The sequence below is a fragment of the Hylaeus volcanicus genome, chromosome 3, assembly GCF_026283585.1.
Source record: "Hylaeus volcanicus isolate JK05 chromosome 3, UHH_iyHylVolc1.0_haploid, whole genome shotgun sequence".
Lineage (NCBI taxonomy): Eukaryota > Metazoa > Arthropoda > Insecta > Hymenoptera > Colletidae > Hylaeus > Hylaeus volcanicus.
This window is the reverse complement of record NC_071978.1, coordinates 2,206,020-2,219,606: the sequence shown is the minus strand read 5'-3', so window position 1 is coordinate 2,219,606 and position 13,587 is coordinate 2,206,020. Positions and strand designations below refer to the sequence as shown.

At 41.8% G+C, this 13,587-nt stretch overlaps 1 protein-coding gene across 1 annotated transcript in view; it reads left to right on the top strand.

The window, feature by feature from the left end:
- The first annotated feature begins 4,859 nt into the window (after positions 1-4,859).
- The window catches only part of LOC128873898 (runt-related transcription factor 1-like), a 99,879-nt gene continuing 91,151 nt past the window's right edge, over positions 4,860-13,587 (top strand). The window contains exon 1 of the mRNA XM_054117898.1: positions 4,860-4,928. The gene's annotated coding sequence lies outside the window, so the exon portion shown is untranslated. The remainder of the gene's footprint in view (positions 4,929-13,587) is intronic.

Genomic DNA, 13,587 nt, shown 5'->3' with positions numbered 1-13,587 from the left:
ATTCTTAAGATTGTTTTCCGAGGAAGATCGATCGGAAGGCTTCACGGTTATTGGAAGAGCGAAAGTCGAAAGTCTGGGTAAGTTTGAGGACCGCTGAGGATCTGTGAGAGCGTAGGTGTCGCGGGTCTATCAGCCAATACGCGGAGGTTCTCCTATCTCCGCCAGTAAATCCGGCCGTAAGTTAAACTATTGGGGAATCGAGGCGATTCTCCCGCCGCTTCCAGCCGCGTACTCGCTTCCAGTAGGGTCGCGGAAGATCCTCCAGAATCAGGTTTACGTATATCTGGTTGCCTATCATCTCCATCACCATAGATTGCCCATAAAGAACCCCGGCAATCCGTGGTTATACGCGACCGGGGCACCGTAGACTTCATCCCCCTTTCGATCCTCCGATCGAAACTTCCCTCGCTCGCCTGTATCGACCTCTTTGCGATGATTTCGTAGGTCGATTGAATTTTTAGCCTCCGTGCTTAGGACGCTGATATTCGTGTTCCTCCTGATGAGAGCTCGAATCTCCTTCTTCTTGCTTATGTTAATGTAATCAACGACCATGTTACGGCATAATTAATGACGAATTTAGACTTGTCAGAGCTTAAACCTTATTAATTTCGAAGAGTCCTTTGTTTTCGAAAATATCGATGATATCGACGATAGACAAATGTTATTATTATAGTATTTATGAAATCGGTCTTCGTTCCACCATCAGCGCAATGCCTAACGTACCCCATCCTTTAGATTACAGACTAAAGAATGGCTGAGGTTACGATTAGAAAAATGGACCATTTCGAATAAATGGTTTCCGTACGAATACTTATTACACTGACTATATAAATACGACTGACAACATCCTGTACCATTTTGATTTTATCTCGTGGATTAATTTTTGTTTATAGAGCCAAAGATTATCTCATCAATGTGAAATCGAACCTTTTTTTTCTGTGAGGATGAGTACTTCTAAGGGCCACTGTTGCTAAATTCGAGTACTGCAAACACCTCCAACTATATGGAAGCACCCTTTGAGACCTTTTCATTACGTTCTCGCTCTGAACTTCTAACTGTACTCCAACTTTATAAACTAGCTCCAAGGAAAAGCAACGACAAAAACAATCGATGTTCAATGTTGGAAGTCCACTCGAAAAACCTAATCAAAATGAAACCCGGTCCCTCGCAGAAATTAACCTTGGAGGACTCCAAATTAGAAACAATAGGGGAAACTTTGAATCTTTGTGGAGCATTCCTAAGGGCATGTATTATTAATGTACTATTAATTCCTACGTGTAATTGTTTCTTTTTCTTTTAGACTAATGATAATTTCCAACCTAAGTCAAAGTTTTCACTTAATTTCATTTGGTTTGCAAGCTAACTTTTATTTACTTTTTTGACTTTACCGTCTACTCGCAGTACTGCATATATTGTTAAAACAGTAAAATATACAAGTAATTCTCAAAAGGATTAAATCTTGATTATATTCTGCTGTCTCAAATGTATGAGTCTATTCATTAATCAAATCGATCGTAAAGCATTTAAACTCCGGTTTGTTTTAACAGTTCTCACTGCGACGATTGAAATATCATACTGCATTCCGCGCTTTCCTAATCATTTAACGATCTTTGATCCTTAATGTCTATGGTATGTTAACGCGCAAAAGGATGAAGTTAACGACGATGATCGACGGAACGTGGACGCGGGCTCCGTAGGTCGGAGTCTGTCCTTTCTGTGGGGGTTCCTAACACACAAAACAGAGTCTTTAGGTCTCCTTAGCACGTCCAGCGGGTCCTGTAACACGGAAAGGAAGCGTGACGGACGCGGGAATGCTGGACGCGCTGCCATAAACGCATTACAGCCGGAACGAATCGTCTCTGTTACCCCCGAAAATTGGGGAAACTCTCTCGTGCACGGTCGCGCGACTTCTGCGCCCTCCTCTCTGTCTCATTGTCGTGGAATGGGTCGGATAAATGGCTAAAATTTGCAACGATGACCGTGGAAGAAGCACCGAGCGAGATAAAGGAGGCGCGCGGTCTGAACGAGTAAATATATGGAGGGGTCCCTGTGATGGGGGTCCACTGACTCAAAGTGGGCCTGGTATCCCTCTTCTGGACCTTATTATAGTCGTTTCAATGGTTAACTCCTGACGTATAATAGACGTTATAAGCTAAAAAATATGAATCGCATAAGAACGTCAAGCAGGATGAGATAGGGTAAGAACACACCCATGTTTAACATTTTTTCTTGAAAGTTGGCTGATCAAACTAAAAATGTAGGAACGTTAAATTTGGGATGCATTCATGGTCTCTTATCGAAACCAAGACCAAATGTGTCATTATCAAAGGTAAATGGATTGATTGATCGTTTTTTTTTTTTTTTTTTAAAAAAGATGAGTAATTTTCATTACTGTAATCTTGTAGCTGATAAAAAGACAGATTCAAACATGTACCTAGGATATATTGACCTTCAGATAACGTTGTGAGGTGTTATTCTTATAAAATAATATTCCAATTTTATTAACTACAAGATTATAATAATGAAAATATCTCATCCCTTTTACAAAAAACGCAATTGGCCTTGGAATCTCGAAAAATGTGAATACAAACATTAATCCTTCGTTTCTTTTTGTTTTTGCGCTGATGAAGACAAGCTCTTCTATAAAAAATAAAGACTGTTTTTTTTTTTATTGGAATAGGCGCAAATAATACTTTATCGTCGTTATTTACAACTTTCGAATTTGTCGCAAGAATGATTAGATTATGATTCTCCGATTCTACTTTTACTTGTACTTTGCTTTGTACAAAATATATAAAGTCGTAGTTTGGTGAATGAATAAACGGAAGTCTTACCCTTTCTATTAGAAGCTTCTACTTTCTATTAGAATTTCAAATTCGTCCGGTAGCAGTCAATGCCAAATAGGATTAAAGGTTTCTATAAGCAGTGCACGACGGAATAGCTCGGGAAGAAACGTCGCAAACGGTTAACTCGGAGGCACAATTTCGTCGAAAGGACCTAATCGTTACCAAATTCTAGACCATCAGTCATCCGCAATAGAGACATTCCTCCAGGCGGTAGGGAGGTTGGGTTTTGCGGGTGTTTATGGAGCCAACAGTACGCCCCGTCCGTTCCCTCCTTACCCATCCTTCGAAACCTCAATTGTATTCTCTTAGGACTTTGGTTCCGAGCTCTGGGTGACCGTGTGCCTTTGACGAGGCCGCAGCAGATGTTACCACTTTCGAAAACGACGTTAGACCAAAGATGGCCAACATTTTTTTCAGATCAAAATTTCGATTACCAAAGAAAAAATGAATAACTGTTCACGGATCAATCGTCGCATGAAAATTAGATTTTGAATTGTAGGCTCAAATATATCGTAACTAGATTGCGGATTTTATGCATTTATGAAAATGGGTAAAGGATCGTTCAACTCAACAAACTTATTTAACTCAATTTCTGATGCAATTATTGCTTCATAGAAAGAAAGAAAACGATACAGAATCATCGATATGAAAATGTCGAAAGTAATCCAGTTCAGGATACGTTGCCCCATTACCAAGGAGAGTATCGACTGTAAAAAAGTTAACAAATCATCGTTCGGTATTGTTACAGAGAGCTCCAATGGACCTCGATGAGCCAATGGAGCAATTCGCCAGCGATCGATGTGACGAATCTCCCGTGACATTAGAAATATCAGTTAAAGTCGTCGTCCTCGGGGCTGAGCCGTAAGTTTTTCGAGAGAAGCGACCGAAACTATTCTCGGAGACAAATTCCAGAACGACCTCCTGCGAGTTTCGAGGTCGAGCTACGGGGGGTTGGCACCCATAATGAGGCGACGCTTCTCGAAAGCGTTTCGTTCTTCGACAAACGTCTACGCGCCCCTCTTTTCTTCCCGCCGCTTTGGGGATGTCGGCTGCCAGGAACCGATACCCCACGGTGCCGATAACACTTTTCTCTTTGTTCGTCGAATTTGTATTTTTAAGTGCCGACCCACCGTTTGGCAAGCACGAGGTTTCGTCTCGTCGCAGCTTCCGATGCGCACAGGAATCCTTCCGGCTGCTGAACCGACCGCGGTGCCCCTTGGTTTTTCGCTACTTCAGAGGGGAACACACTCCAAAAAATCGAAAAGAAAAGGCCAATATTTGGGAATTCTTATTCGCGTTACAAGCTATATAAAAAATTATTTCACATATATATAAAACGAATAAACGTACAAATCACCTGAATATATTATATATATATATATATATATATATTTACACAATTAGCTTCAGAATTTTGCTTTTAATCAAATTGCGGATGGAGCGACCGTTGGTGGAAACTTTCCGAATTTTTTGTAAGTTTTGTAAATTCGTTTCAATATTTGTGATGATTTTACGTATATCATTCTGAAAATATCTAAACTTTTAATCAATGATATCTAGAGCTGGAGAGTATTCACATAAATTAACTAAAAATTATTTCATACTTTTTAGTGCAGTTAAAAATTACAAACTAATTAAGTTTGATCTCAAACACTTTTATTCAAATAAATAATAGAGAGAATGTACTGTTGTGACCTGACACACGAATTACAACATACGATCGACCATTGCTCAAGTTTGACATCGCTTAGTTTGACATCGCTTAGTTTGACATCGTCCGCTAAATAAATTGTTTTGGTTTGTAAATCAAGGATAGTTGCGAAGTGTCGCATAATTTCTATTTCGTTAGAATACACTTGGTTCCCGCTTTCACTTTCGTAGCTCCTGAGTAAACATAGATAGAACAGAAGTTTCCGTTGGTCAAAGAAGTAACACTTCTGCGTAACAAGTTATTTTCGTGTTAAACTTCGTCCACCACCGGGACACCGCATCGGAGCCGCAGCCTGTGCTATTCTGGTTTCCATATTTTTAGACGAGTATACGGACGTGTATAGTGCATCTGTCATCGTTGGTTGGCTCGTGGTAAGTGTAAATTCGATAGAATTAGACGAATCCTAAAATGCTTCCAAAACATCTATAAAGAATTTTACACAATTAGCTTCAGAATTTTGCTTTTAATCAAATTGCGGATGGAGCGACCGTTGGTGGAAACTTTCCGAATTTTTTCTAAGTTTTGTAAATTCGTTTCAATATTTGTGATGATTTTACGTATATCATTCTGAAAGTATCTAAACCTTCACGCATAGAATGCTATCTGTTCACTACGGAAAACAACTTTTTATCGAAAACGGAATTCGACGACAGAACGTTCTGTTGTGCACTATACAAAACCCCGTTACACTCGTCTGCACACTCTTCGATGCTTGAAAGCTCGATTCTGCGTTTCACTATTCCGCTCAGAATGAGATTCTTTTACGCAACAATTTAGTCAACAATGGTCAGCAGGTCAGCCCCCATTGGACGGGCCACATTCAGGTAGATCTTTCAGTAATTTGTTCAGGTTTTTAGACTCGGTTGACCTCATTTTTCTCCGCGAGCGGCATACTGCGATCCTTGAAGAAACATATACAGGATGTCCCATGTTAATCTTCCCCGTTTTTATCGTTGAATCTAGCGGTCGTTTAAAAAAGTGTTTGGGATCAAACTTAATTAGTTCGTAATTTTTAACTGCACTAAAAAGTATGAAATAATTTTTAGTTAATTTATGTGAATACTCTCCAGCTCTAGATGTCATTGATTAAAAGTACGGGAAAATGCGGTGAAAATTATGAAAAAATCTTTGTTGGTTTTAAAGGTTTGACCACGTGTTTCTGAAATAACCAATATAGACGTATATTTTTGCCCTGGACGCCTGCGAACAAAGCTGCGTCCCTCGTTCGAGATTCGGTTCCGCTTCCTTTCCCATGAAACCTGTCGACTTCTGTGTAATCAAACACGACACGCCCCCTTGCATTTTCACCAGCGCCACTTTTCCACCAGCAAAGATTAACGCACGAATGGAAATCGACGAGGTGCACGTGCAGAACGAGCCGGGAAAGCATTCGAAACGCGTTAGGTTGTTGATACACGCCAGCCATGCAACGTGATTCCGAAAACTGGGATAGTCGGAGCCCTTTTCTTCCGCTGGTATAAAGAAAATTGCACGACCAAAGTTTTCGAATGGTCCAATGAGAACCGTTGGGTCCATGATCGATGATTCAGTATAATGTCTCGATTTGTAAATGTAGGGTGTCGTTAAAATAGTACCACGTTTTTCTGAGTTGACTCAAAACTTCTATATAGGGAAATAGGGAACATATAGGGAAAAAAATGGAGAATTAAAATTAAGCGGAAATAATAGATAAAGGCATTGCAGTATTACACAGGATACTAGAATGCACCAATTGTGATAAACCTGGCATAATAGAGTATTGCCGATTTGGTATAAATTGCAATAACGGAGCACGTTATTTCAACGAAGATTATTTGCAAAACATTTTAAATAATATCCAAGAATGAAGTAGTCAAGATAAAAACAGTGACAATAACAAAGATGTACTACGTCAGTTTTAGCCATTATGCAGGTTTCAGCAACAAAATTATGCGATTTAGCTGCCAACAAAACTTGGTATCCATAGAATTTAATAATTTCATTAAAAGGAATGAGGATCGAATCCACAATTTAGAATCTATAATCGAATCGTATTCGTTTCATTTCTTTCTTCTGAAATATTATGAAAAATTAAGTGCCAACCACTTGTTGTTCTGTTATGTGAAAATCCTCCGTGTCCCTCATTTAGTTTGCCTAACTGAAGCTCTACTGTACTATTTTAGTACACAACAATATTTAAAGAGAAATGAGTGTAACTCACCGAGTAACTATTCAGGAAGCAGTTGAAATGCATCTGCGGAAGGTCTGGCAAAACTGTTCATTGGCGAGATCTCGCCGAAGTGTACGAAAATAATTCAAGCCCTCTTCCGTTCCAGCGGTAAAGACACTCATCAGCGGTGCACTCGTCCAACAACCATTTTTTTTCCACCTTTCGGGTCGCCTCCGTTTCCCATTACGAGCAGCCCGTATCAACGCGTGCACCGAATAAAATTCCAAACCGCGTCCGCGAAGAGGGAACGAGTACACGGTTTTCCCCCGGTAAGAGACAGGTGGAACACGGTGATTTTCAGCCTCTCCTTTCTCTCTTTTATTCAGGAGTGGCGTCCAGCGCCGCGAGTAAGCGAAACAAGAGAGCCGAGGATGCGGTGCGCGGAGCAACGGCGGTGCCGTCCATTTATCTCGCGTTTTGTCGAGCAGCCAGGCTTCCAGAATACGGCTTTATTTACCGGGAGTTTGCGTTTTTCCAGGACGTTGCGTCTCTCGTCGCGATTCGGCCCGGGCCCGGCGCGGGAAAAACGTGTTTATTATGCGATCTTGCCAGAAGTTACACGTCCACGGGCATTGTCGATGAAGCGAATACGCGGAGGGCCCGGGCTTCGGTGCCAGTGTTTGCCCCCGCGAGCATAAAGCAGATTTCCTAGTGATTTATGTCGAGTCACCAAACATCCAGCCTCGCCGTGGATCCACGTGAAAACGCCTTCGGCTCGCATTCTCCATTCATCCACGGCGGTTTCCGCAGCCTGCCTCGGATTCATTCATGCCGCGGCGGGGCTGGGAAAAACTCGTCTGTCACCGACGAAACGGGGTGCTCTCAACGGGGGTGATTTTTCTGAAGTAGGCCGTCCCCGCGACCAACGATTTTCGACGCGCACTCACGCTATGGGTTCCTGGAATAAAGCCGGGATTAATTTTAACCCTTCGCACTTCGGTGTCTCCTCTGAGAGCGCATCGTATACCTAACAAATTAATCGTACAGCCCCTTTTAGGGAACGTAAAGATTTTGTCAGGGATAATAATTGTAAAATTTAGGTTAGAGCGAAAGGACCGAATGTTACCTCAAACTTTTCCATTCGAATGGTACGAGACAATTGAAAACGTATTATTTAAAATGCGACGAACTCTAGTAGCCGAGCATGAATTAGTCATTCGGTCATTATATGACACATTTTCATGCGTAACAAAAGTAAAGCGAACTTAGCTCTATGTCGGTCACTTTGTGTCACAATTTGGACTCGTTACATTTTGTTGTTCTCAGAGTTTGTATGAAATTATTTTAATATTGTTCATATTATTTCAATTTTTGTTTATAAATATATTCTTTAGTTGTCGTAATACTGCCCAAATTGTTATAATATCGAGAATAATTTAATAAAAATGATCGATAGAAATCTTAGTATCGTTTGAAATATTTTGCGTGCACGTAGGCCTATAATCGCTGGTTAAACTGGAAAATTTACTTCAATCGGAATACGAAAATGGATGTTTAAAACAATGTTTGCTCTCTCCAGAGAGAATACGGCCACTGGACGGTGGAAACGATTTTTAGAACTAGAAAGTTGTGCCTATTGAAAAATTCGTTGGAACTTCGGTGTCCTTTTGAATAGACAGTCGCAAGTAACTTTCGTTTTGCCAGGAGTAAGGATGACGGAGGTGGAAGGGAGAGGCACGAGAGTTCTCCGATGATCTCCCGTGAAAGTCGTTACCTTTCCACGCGACTCGAAGGACGAACAAATTTCTTGACCTTGGCCGTGACGCTGGTTATGCTAGTATTTATTACGTTTAAAACTCAATTATGTCGACGACAATCACCAAACCGTTACTCGAACCCGAACTTGTAACGTCTTCGCTTAAGGTGACGTCACGAGGAACCTTTTCACCAACCAACAATATAAATCTTCCTACCTCGACCACTGCATCATATATCTTGTACAACAACAGTCGTATCCGATTGCAATAAAAAAATCTTAGAATATCTCAACTGTTATCTTAGATTACTCAACTGTTCGCCAATTTATATCAAGGAACAGTTTGTACGTTTACTTTTAACATATCGACACGATTTCGACTCGAAGCTTCCACATTCTCGGATCGAGAAGTAGCAGAGCAGCTAACCACTGTTCGCAGGAAGATTCTCCCACGTATAGTGGGTGGGTCGACAGGTAAAAGCAGGTAGTATCGGGTAATTGAGACGTCTTCGATCCTCATAGAAGACACGTCGTCGGGATTCCGTTCGACAATCGTTCGTAACCTTATACGGTGCCCAGGATGACAATGGCGTCGCAGCGTATAATGCCCAGCATCCTGGTGCGAGCGACACTGAACGGGAGAACATCTCTTCCGGGACATTCAGCGAACGCCGATGCGCAAAGTCCGGGATCCCACGGAACGCGTGGATATCTGACCGTTCATGGTCTCCGTTTCTGTTCAACGCGTAGAAACGATCGAAGAGTAATGGAGGGTGTGGGGTGAACAACTAGTCCGGTGCTTTCTAAAGTGGGCGATACCGTACCGTGGTGAGCGCTGAAACGATGTAGGAGGAGGTTGTAGCCTCAGATGAAATTGGACGACGTTAAATGAAAAATTACATCGAAAACGTACGATTAAAATGTGAAGCTCTATTTCGGAGAAAATTAGTCTTGAATGTTGATCGGGGCATGCGCATGATTCAGTTAAAGCCGGTTTAATTTTCAATTATTTTCGATACTAAAATTGTTCGAAATATGATCAAAATGGTTGGAGAGAATAATGACATTGAAATTTATCGATAAAGTTCGCAATTTAAAAAATTTACATTTCAAAAGCGAAGTTTCGTAAAAAAAATTTCTTCTACGCTTTCCATTCATCTCTGCATATACATATATATATATATAGATTCAGTTCGCTTTTCATCATATTATTTACCGTATCATCTCGTATAAAACTACATAAAACGAGCACCCGCGTTGTTTAATGATCCCCTTACAGATGGGTACTTACAAGATCCTGATAATCCGGCACACGCAGAGGAGCCTGGAAATCACATTTTTAACCCCGATTGAAACCCTCGTAAACCACCCTTATCCCGAGAAGGTTCCCCGACTCGGAAGAAGGCGCGATCGACTCGCTCCCGTTCGCGCTGTCTTTATGATCCCATCCAGCGAGAAAAGCCTAGAGAAAAATGCAAAAAGGATGGCGGCGGAAGGAGGAAAGCGCAGTCCGGTTGGAGAGCTAGAGCTTTAGGTCACTGGGTTTCCCTTTCACGACACTGTCGCACAGATTGACGCGGATATTTATGCCTGGTTTTGGCGTTCGTGCGCGCCACACCGCCGTTTCCGCACGAGACAGAGTGCGAGAGAGAAACGGTGGAGAAGCACGGTGCCGTGTTATAAACCTGCTCACTGTACGGGTCCGCAGGAGAGAGAGCTCTCTCGTGGAAAGATCATAAAGGAGAAAACAGAGTCGAGTACTGCGAGCCTCGTGAAATTTTCGGGGAAACTTTACGACTGACGCTCGCCCGAGCGGCCATCCCGGTTCTCTCTCGTTCCTCGGGATCGGCTCGGTGGTTCCTTGTTCCACCAGAGGCGAGAGGGGCACATCGATGACCGGATGGCCAAATTTATGACGAGTCGTACGCCCAGGTTTGACCGGCCGCGTTAGAAAGCTCCTGTAAACTTTTAGGGTGCTGGCATGCACCTCTTTATTTCGTCTCCTTGGAAAATTATATGGCGCGTGGCCCGCTGCCACGACCGCCGTAGGTATTACGAAGGACCGTCCAATGGGACCAAACGAGACGGATAATTTACACGAAGATGCAATACAGAAATATGGGAATTACGGGCGCGCGACTGCTTCCTCCGTGAAAGTTGCCACTATGACCTTCGACTAATTTGCCCACGTGGTCCAGGGAACGAGGAACGTGGCTCCAACTCAAGAATCTGATTGTCAGAGATTTTCGAGGGATGTTTCTAGACCGTTTCATAAGTTTCTCTCGGCGCCACGCTATGAATAACTTTAGTTGGCTGTATTTATGTAAACATGCAGACTCATCTCTTGGACGTTTAGGGCATCGGTTTCAGTCGATTCAGATTCCTCTTTTAAATTACGTTTCATTGGTGACAGAGATTCTTTGAAAATTTGTTTCTACACCGTTCAGGTATTTCATAGGATTTACGTACTCTATATCAAATTATATGTTACGAATTTTAATTGTACCTACAATGTAGTTGATGTTGAGTTCGACTGTACTACTACAAACCACGGCTTCTTAAACTATGGCTTGCGACACCAAGTGGGGTCGCGAGATTTTAATGTAAAATATTTAATATCCTCTTTTATTTTTTTTATTGTAAAACATGCAGTTTTTATGAAAAATTGGGTATACAATTTTTGTAACTGTAACAAATACAATTTTACAACATTTTGTGCAAATTTTTAATTTCATATTTTTGTACGTCTCTAAACAAATTCTAAAACTATATTTTTTCACGTGTATATATGTTGTTACCTGATCAATAAATCGTCACAAAATATTTACATTTACTTTATATTTTTTTGGGTTACGAAAAAAATCACAATCATAAAAATGGGATCGCGAACGAAAAAAGTTTAAGAAGCCCCGCTCTAAACGTCTCGTACATTTATCCTCGTTTTTGCTTGTTATGCCGAGACATTCGGTCACGAAATCTTTCACAAGCCTCCGATTCTTTCAGGGAACCCAAAAAACTTTCGCGCGACTGGCAATTCGAAAACAGGAAATCCCTTAATCCGATCTCCTGACGTCTTCTTCGGCCACGAAACGTGCCCGTCGGTGGTTCAGGTATCCGGGACTCGAATTCTGGTCGGCGGGCGACCTACGGAATTAGACACGCGTGGCCAAACGTTCTGCCCGCTACGATTTCGCACGGCGACCAGAGTTTCGAGGGTTTCGTTTACCCAATATGACTGCCAAGGCGTGACGAACGATCCTTCATCGAACTGAAGCAGAGTTTAGCCTGCGTTTCTTCACCTACATCTTGCCCTTATTTGTTCCGCATCCGCCTGAAAACCGAGCGAAATCGCAAAACTTTACGAACGAGAAACCTCCTGCAGACTGTTACTTCGTCCCTGCGAATTTTTCGGAAACCGAGCAGCGTGGATCGCTATACATATACAGTGAGTCACGAAAGTATCTGAACGCTCCGAAATAAAAAGTTTGGAGCTTACAAAATACGAGTTATATTATGAATTATGAGATACTTTTACTTCTATAATAACACGTAAGAATCGCGTTTACGTATATTAAATTTCAAGTGTCTTTGATAATATCAACGCTAATTATGAAGCATTTCTTGGTAACGTCGACTAAATGAACGTCACAAAGATATTCGAACGACTAAATTCGATGTAAAGATTTTAAATAAATGTAGCGTTTTAATACTTTGTCGGACCACCACGAGTACTTATCGCGGCTTGTAAACGCCGTTGCACGCAAATTTAGTTGAATTTTCTTTCTCTTTTATAATCGTGTGCCTCGAAGAGTTAAGAGAGAATCGAGATAAATTTTTTAATTACTTCCGGATGAACTTTAAGTTGTTCGATGAGCTAACTGGAAGAATGATTGAAAAGATTCGGTTTCGAAATACATGAATGAGACTCAAAGAAACAAAAACAAATAAACAATTCGATATCTAATTCCGCCATTGTTTCACGGCAAAATGTCGGATGTGCGTAGTCACCGATGCGATAGGGCGATACTACTTGGTGTCAGAGGTGCGCGTGCTTCCGTTTTCGTCACGTTACCGGAGATATGCGTGCAGCGCGGCATTTATTTACGAATCCACGCACCGCAGTTTCGGCGACGCTGCGACACTGCGCATTTAAAACGCGGATGCGTGCACCGGCTCTTAATGGTCCAAATATTTACACTCCGCTGTAATCGGATTAATTTTTCAGCGTCTCGAGAAAGGCATAGAAAATACTTGGCCGAAGAATGGCGCAGAACGCGCTTACTGGGAGGAGACTGTCACCTGTGGTATTATCGCGGTCAGGGTGCCCATTGTTCTCAATCAGCTAGAAAGCTTCCCGGATGCTCGAGAGAATTTTACACGCACCTCTATTCTGTGCGGGGGACAATGCCTTTGCCTCAGTCGTTGTAATGGAATTAATTTGGTCGTTTCGATCGTTTTACGGGAGAAGTACCGCTGGTTCCTGGAATCGGGCAACAACGCGCCGAGAAAACAAAGATATTCGAAATTTTCGAGCGTAGATAATACTATTCATTGGTAGCCGCACTCGTCGGATTTAATTGGAAGCCGCGGATTGCTACGGCAGAAATAGAAGACAAGGATTTTTTCCGATGTTCGCATCTGCACGGCAATTACGATCCCCAGCGATTGTTGGTCGCAGAGGAAGTGGAAATTATAAACAGGCCGTTGACTGCGTCGCTCGTTAACAGGAATGCAGCCCCGGTAAAGGGAATTAGCGTTTTCCGTATTGTTAACGAATGACGGCAATCGCGTCAGGCATCGGCCAGAAACGCGCGTCGATTCTTGTACAAAAACGCGGGAAATGTTTTAATAAAAGGACACGTCGAAGTGACAATTAAATGAGACCGGTTTGATTAATTTTGATAATCCGAGTAAAAAAAAAAAAAAAGTAAGTGTACAACAAATAAGAATTGTTTTTTTTTTGTGAAGACACAAGTATACACTATTTTTCAAAAAAGAGACTTTTTATTTTGTTTCGTAATCAAACACGAACGAAAGCACAAAAGTACAAATGGCTACAATTAAACGTGAAAGACGATGTTTAAGTGTCCATCGCGACTACGTTGATGAGTATCCATACGAACAA